Here is an 8,222-nt window from a genome sequence, read left to right as displayed (position 1 = left end):
AGGGGAGGAGGAGGAGGACCGGACAAAGGAAAGTGGTGCCATTGGCGCTGGTGCCTCCACCAGTGAGCAAGGCACGAGTGGATGTTCGAGTGGTTTTCAGGGTCCATCTTCCCGGGGGCTCGTCCTTGGGGATGGGCATAGTTTGGTGCCTGGTGCTCGTGTGTCCTCAAAAGCTGCTGTCAAGGCTTACCTCTTGGCGCAGGAAGCAAATGAAGATGATGACGAAGATGAAGATGAGGAGGAGGAGGAGGAAGAAGAGGATGAGGATGACGGAGAGGTGGTGGACCTGTTGATGGAGGAGCGGGGAGAGATGCATGCAAGTGAGGAAGAGGAAGAAGAAGAAGAAGAAGAAGAAGATGATGAAGAAGAGGAAGAAGAAGAAGACGAGGAAGAAGAGGGGGAGGATGAGGAACAGGAAGACGAGGAAGTCATGGCAGGAAGTCAAGGAGACGTCATATCGCAATATTTTGGCTACGAGCACGAGGAAGAAAGTGATCAGAATTTTGGAGAGTAGTGCCACATTTAAAATTCAAAACATTAAAAAAAATGAGGTAATAGCTCCAAGGTAATGACAGTTTTATAAAAAAAATCACATTGCATCCATTGTACACTTTCGTCCTGGCGTGCAATTTGTATATATATGTACATGTATGGATCTGTAGCTGAGCTTTATTGTCTGAATGTTGACTTGTTAAATTGAAGTTTTTTTTTGTGAAAGTGCTTTCCTAATCTGCAAATATGTGTGTGTGTGTGTGTGATGATATGTGCACTGTTTTTTGCTCTATGTGAGAAGACAAGAGTGTTCTAGTTCAATGATAAGAGTCATAATCCCATGTGCATTTTTATTAAAAAGGTGAATCAGAAATCTGTATTAGTCCCAAGAGGAATGATGAAAGTATTCTCCATTATAGGACTGCATATATTGTGCATTGAGTGACTCTTAAAGAGAGCATTTTTTTCCAAATCTCGTCAAAAAGTAAAAAAATGTAATATAAAACTACCTGTGATGTTCCCCTTCATTGAATTATTGGATTGTTGTGACATGATGATTGAATGCTACCCTGGTGCTTAAATAACTTAGTGTATCAGTGTGTGTTTATTCAAAATGTTTGCGGGTATGCGTTTATGAGGTAATAATTAAGAAGTGGACAGTTAAGGGACCAATGAATTTGAAAAATGTTGCCAAAATTTCTCATCTTGAAACATTATATGACATAAATGCTTTATGTCAAAGGTATCAGGAGTGGGTATCATTGTTTTGGTTAGTATTTTTGGAAAGTATGCTCTTGTAGATTCTGTTGATAAGACTGCTATTTCTGCTGGTGTTCTTTTCTTTTATTTATCTTAAAATGTAAAGTAATATTTGTTAGTATCATGAGATGGTTGCATTTCATAGACAGCATCAATTCAGGAATTGAACCATAATAATTGTATGCATGATATTTAGGTATTAATGAAGGTGTATAAATAAATTGCTCTCAGATGTATCATATTTTGAGTGTAAGTTTCTCATATTACGTGAGAATATTTGGATTGTAATTACACAGCTGTGGCCTTTCAGAACAGAGTCATAGATTTGAAGGACACACTCATTTGGTTTGATGTTTTATCCAGTTTTTTCTAACTGCAGTCAAAATCTCTTCTCCCCAAAATGTCATGTGTCAGTCAAAATAGAACTAATCACTGATTCCAATGTGTGATTTGTGATAGGAAAACTGTTTTCTTTTGGAGGCTTCAATTGGAATTTTTTTCCTCCAGTAACTGAGGGTCATGTAAGAGATTTTGGAATGCATTTTTACTCCTCTTCTCCCATTGAAATGATCGAAGGTCGATTGGTACCCTTTGCCTGGGTGCCTTGTTTTGGTCACAAAGGAAATATCTACGCTTCAGCAGTACATGCATATGCTTGGTGGGAGTACAATTTCAATGGCTTTGCACTGACAAGGCATAGTCCATCAGCAAGGGTTGGAGTAGGGTGTTCTTGACTGAGAAATTTGTCACACTGTGAAAAAAAAAGGTTAATTTTGTTTCAGATAACTATACGTTCCCAATGGTACATGTATATTTTAGGGTTTGATTCAGTAGTGGCTATTCCCATGGAGGGCATGTGGATAGGAATAGTAATACATTATTTACTTCAAAATCTGTGTATTCCTAGAGCCAGCGAAATATGATTGAAGACAAGTTATAAAAGATTACATTCTCTCTTATAAATAGATCAGTGGCTCTAGGAATACACATCTCTTTATATCTCAGCCAATACCTCTCACATCATCATTTCATAAGTTACTCTGATCTATGTACTGTTAAAAATTGTGTTCATAGGTGTGTAAGTCTGTGAGTAATTGAGCTCAAAACTTCTATACCTTATGATTATTGAAAAAATGGAATCTCATTAAAATTTCACGATCCATAAAAAGAGTTCAAGTTATTTTTTATCATTTTATATTGTTTGTATTCTTAAAAATTGTCACTTTGATGAATTTGATGGTTTGATACTCTATGAAAATTCATAATCACTAAATAAATAAACTTAGTATTTTTTCACAGAAAAACCTAATAATGCTGCCGGTTTCGACGCATAGGCGACATCATCAGATAAATGATGATGTCGCCTATGAGTTGAAACCGCTAGTATTATAAAGTTTTTGTGTGAAAAAATACCAAGTTTATTTATTCAGTGATTGTCATTTTGAATGTTTTTGAAGATTTTTGAGTTTATGTTAATATCTTGAAATTACTTCATTTGGTGTTTTTCCTCATTTTCTAATTCTCCTTGTATTTAGAAAGCAACTCCTTGCTGAAGGCATTAGAATGGCATCAATATATATAATTTTTGTAGAACATGAAAACTTGTTTTGGTGAAACTAACCTTGCATCATTGATCCTGAAATGGGAAGTGAACTCAAGTTTTTATTTCTCATGTAATAGAGGGGGCAAAGTTGATGAATATGGTGCTGGAGAGTATGACAGGATTTTATGTCATGTACATCTACCTAATACCCCGCAGGCCACCATAAGGGCATGGGGCAGGGAATGTTATGTCACCACCCATGAGAATGAAACCTCATCTATGGTTTTCAGTATATTCATTTAGAAAATGGTAAATTGGCATGGGAGTGGTCGTTGGTCACAAGCAAAGTAGGCAGGCAAGTGATGTCAGATTTTCATGTCATCAAATATTAGTTTGCCTGTTATTCAAGGAATCACAGTCAATGCTGAGTCTGTCGCAGAATCAGTGTGAAATGTGTGGGAGGAAAATAAATCCTAACAAAGTTACTGGAATTCTCAAATGAAAGAAAGGTTACTTCAAACATAAAAGAAAGAGAGGGAACAGACTGGAGCAGGAGTAGCTGTTAATTTCATACTTATTCCATGTTATGCATACGAATGGGTGTTATAAGGACATTAGGAGATTTGCATAGGCAAAAGAATAATTAAAATAGAGAAGGGAATTAAAGACCAGTCATCCTAAGTAATAATGAAAATGAAGTATTTGTAGGAATTTCAGTGTAGAGTTAGTAAGAGCTTAAAAACAAGTCATTTTAATATTTAGTCTGGAGTTTTTTGAATTTTTTTGTCCTTAGGAGTGCAGTGTGTGGTCAATTGAAAACTTACCCTAACCTGGTAGACTGTTACTAGAAATAATTATAAATGATAAACATTTCACATGGCTTTGAGAAAATTATTCAAAATTGCATTTACTGATCTAAAATAGGAATTTACTGGCTTCAAGTATTTTCAGGCCTTACTATCGTCCATGAAATTTTTGAAAAAATGTAAATATTAAGTATTTCAAAAGTGGTAAAAAGTAAGTTTAAAAAGGGTTAATTTAATTAATTTTTCCTGCTTCTCTGTTATGAGTCCCATTTTTAACAATGATTTTTAGTCAACTCAAGATAAACATTAGAATACATGACAAATGATAGAATTTAATATTTCCCAGATCTTTAATTTCCAAAAACTTTAGGTAGTATGACATGGAGCAGTTATTATTAGCAGATATGGCAGTTATATATCATGTTTCCTTAAAATCATATGTGAATTTTTCAACCTTAGTATGTAGTGTTAATTACTAGAATATCTGGAAGAATATAATTCTTTTTATTCTGATATCACTGATAACACAGAAGGACTCCTGAAGATTGTTTGCCAGCTAATTTCTGTTTTAAATTTCCCTGCTGTGGTTATATTTGTAAGCATATTGCATATCACAGTTTTGGCATATGGTAACTCAATCCAAGCAATACATATGTTTAGATTTGCCGACAATGGAAAAATTATAATAATGCCTCTCTGTTCTGGCATTTGCCATCACATGTTGAATTGTTTAGTTGGCTAAGGGCATGTTGTTTTGTTAAATGATTTCCACTTGAATTTCATTAATAATATTTGGTAATTTTTGTAGGTGGTAATTTGTTGTGGAATTCCCGGATGGCTCCTGCAGAGACAAAACACCATAAATTTGTTTTATCTAGAATGGCTTTAGTATTTGAACAAAAATGTAATGTTCATCATCCTGGCTGCAATAAGTATTTAACTTAAGAGTAAAAAACAAATAACTTGGAAGTTGGAGTAAATGGAGATAGATGTACCATGCATAAGGTAAATATGAAGTTAACTTGTGACTCATACCAGAGTGCCTCCTCCAAGTTGCTGCAGTTATGCTTGAATTGTGAAATAACATATTTTCCGAACATTGGAGTAGAGGTACAAAATAATGCTACCCAAAAAAAAAGGAAGCATATGACCTACTCACAGCCTAAATTTATGTTTGAAAGTGCTTGGAATGATTCTAATCAATCGTGTATGTTCTTCAGGAGTTGACCCAACAGTTCCTGAGCACCCACAGTGCTTCTTTATTACTTCCTCTTTTGGTACAAGTACTCTCAAAGTTAACTCAGAAATGATATTATAGTTAACATTTGAACATTCTCATTCACTAATCACAAGATATTGTTTCAGCTTTGCCCAAGAAATAATTCTAAAAGCTATAGAAGAAGTAAGAAGTTTCAAACCTACTAAATTGAGTTACTTAAAGGCAGTTGTTCGTCGAGCACCTTGACTACTTCATTAACGAGGTATTTCCTGTGATACATTCATAATTTTATTTTCTTGTTGGCAGGGGTATACAGGGTCGCACCCAAAAGTGGTAGGACTGATTTTTTTACAAGAATTTATTGACGATATACTTACATCAACTTTATAATCTTCAAAGTGTGCTCCTTGAGCTGCTACACACTTAGTATAACGTTGCTCCCATTCCCCGTACGCCCGCTGGAAATTTTCTTTGGGGATGCCGTTGATGACCCTCGTCAAAGCCTCTTGAACGGCCTTTATCGAGTCAAAACGTCATCCCTTGAGCTGTCTTTTCATCAGGGGGAAGAAGAAGAAGTCCGGTGGTGCCAGATCGGGAGAATAGGGCGGGTGCGGCAACGTGGCAATGCCGTATTTGGCCAGGAGCTGTCTGACGACGAGTGCGCCATGGCACGATTTTTGGCACCATCTTCGCGCACACCTTGCGCATGGCCAAATCCTGTGAAATAATGCGTTGGACGTTGGATGCAGACAGACCCAACTGGTGTGCAATTTCTTCACTGGTTAAGCGTCGGTCTGTGTTCAGCAGTGTCCTCACTCTGTCCACATTCGTGTCAGTTCTTGCCGTCGATGGCCATCCGGAGCGATGGTCGTCATCAATGAGCTCCCTACCCTCTTTAAACAACTTGTGCCACTCAAATACTGTGGAACGGCTTAAGGCAGTGTCTCCATAAGCCTGCTTGATCATATCGAGGGTCTCAGTTGCCGTCTTCCCGAGTTTCGCACAAAACTTCACGGAATAACGTTGCTCTAAATTCAGATTCATTTTGTTTTTCAGCGCAGACAAAAAACTTGCTTCACTAAAAACGGTGTCCTCACTCAACGACAGCCCGCAGGCGACTGAGATTGGTGCCGGTCTGTTACTAAGAGCCCCCTCCACCTTACCTTGCCAGGCAGACCCCCCTCCACCGCTCCGTTCGCGCCAGAGAAAATCAGTCCTACCACTTTTGGGTGCGACCCTGTATGTTGCTCTTCTTGTCTTAAAGTAGGGTCATGATATGACTTGGTTATTTTGTCTTTGAATGCTTAATACTCTAGATGACATTCTTAAAACAGCTGCCAGTCTAGTGAATGGTAGTGAATATTTAAACTAAATTGTAAGCCTTTATGTGGCATAGATCATGGTGGCTATGGCTTTAACTTCAATTTGTAAATATGTGTTATTTGAACCCCCACAACACTCCAATTTGTGGCATCAGAGCTGCTATGACGATTCCTTATATTTCCCATGTTCAACACCAAGTGGTAGCAGTGCACGTTCATTCACAGATGGTGATTAAGCAAAGAGAATTCATGAAATTATCAGCTATATATATATATATATATATATATTTTTTTTTTTTTTAAGGTAATCTACCGGTTAAGGTAGGTTTTTGGATGGACACAACTACCAAACAAATATTTTATTACTCCTAACAAAACACAAAATCCATCATCCTACTCTATATCAGGTCCCTCTTCATCTCTGAGTACTTTCTTCCTCCCTTCATCCCGTCCAACATCCCTATCCTGTTCCTTCCCTTTCCTCTTTTGCCCAACATTCTACCCTCTATCACAGTCTTCAACATCCCACTGCCGGTCAATACCCCCTTCATCCACTTTTCCTGCCTCCACAGGATTTCTCCCAACAAACCCCTCTCTTCTCCCACCATACCAAGTACTTCCTCATTTGTTTTCTTCTCTGTCCATTTCACCTTCTCCATTCTTCTCCACACCCACATTTCAAAAGCCTCCAGTCTACGTCTATCCTCCTGCTTCAATGACCACGTTTCCGCACTGTACATAGCTACGCTCCATATCAAAGTTTTTACGAGTCTTTTCTTAACATCCTTACTCAAAGTCCCCGTCATCAACTCCCTCCTCCTTGTGAAAGCCTCTTTGCCTAGCGCAATTCTTCTCCTTACGTCCCTACTACTTTGACCGTGTTGGTCCAAAACACTACCGAGATACGTAAACTGCTCTACCTGCTCTAGTTTTTGCCCTCCTATTTTAATGTTAAGCTTGGCCTTTTTCTTTCTAGAAAATCGCATAACCTTTGTTTTCTTAATATTGATTCTCATCCCATACCTGTCGCACTGAATTTCCAATTCACTCAGCAATGCTTGCAGCCCCTTGGCTGACTGACATACTAAAGCTTGGTCATCAGCAAACCTAACTGATTTTACGAATTCCCCACCCACTTTCATTCCTACCTCGAGTTCTTCCCATGCCTCTTTAATCATTTCCTCTGCATACAGGTTGAACAGCAACGGTGATAATGGGCAACCCTGCCTCACACCCCTTCCTAACACTGCCCATCCTGACTCCCCGTTTCTCACCCGCACCTGAGCAGTCTGAGACATGTACAGGTTGCGGATTAGCCTACTTTCCCTCCAATCTATTCCTATTTTCTGCAGAATACTCATTAGTTTTTCCCAATTCACCCTATCAAACGCTTTTTCGAAATCTACGAAACAGGCAAATACCTCCTGGTTGTGTTCTATATTCCTCTCGATTAATAATCTCATTACGGCAATGGCATCACGCGTACCTCTCCCCTTCCTAAACCCAAACTGATCATCCCCTAAGTAATCATTTGCCCTACTCTCTATCCTTTTGTTTATGATCCTGAGAACAACTTTAGCTGCGTGGGATATCAAACTAATTGTCCTATAGTCCTCACATGACGTGGCCTTTACCTTTTTCGGAATAGGAACTAAAACTGATCTCACAAAGTCTTCCGGCCAGAATAAATACTACGGATCAGCCCATATAGCCTCTTCCTCCCACATTTTCCTAAGCATTTTAAAAGTTCCACGGGAATGTTATCTACCCCCACGGCCTTATTTAGTTTCATCTCCCTTAGTGTCCTTTCTATCTCATGGTCTAGTATGCCTGGACCTAAGCTGTCCTCCTCTACGTCATTTTCTTTTTCAATGTCTAACTTTGTTGGTCTGAGTTCTTTACCATACAGTTCTTCTATATACTCCTTCCATCTCTCTTGGATCTTTCCTGCGTCAACTATTACCTTACCCGCCTTATCTCTAACTGTTAGCATAGCTCTTCCTTTCTTACTTCCCGATAACGATTTAACTTTGCTGTACAGCGCACCGATTTCACCCTTCCTCTGCAGACTTTCCATATCC

This window comes from Hetaerina americana, unplaced genomic scaffold (assembly GCF_022747635.1).
Source record: "Hetaerina americana unplaced genomic scaffold, ioHetAmer1.1.p SCAF_7, whole genome shotgun sequence".
NCBI lineage: Eukaryota > Metazoa > Arthropoda > Insecta > Odonata > Calopterygidae > Hetaerina > Hetaerina americana.
The sequence above is the reverse complement of the archived record's forward strand: the minus strand, read 5'-3'. Positions refer to the sequence as shown.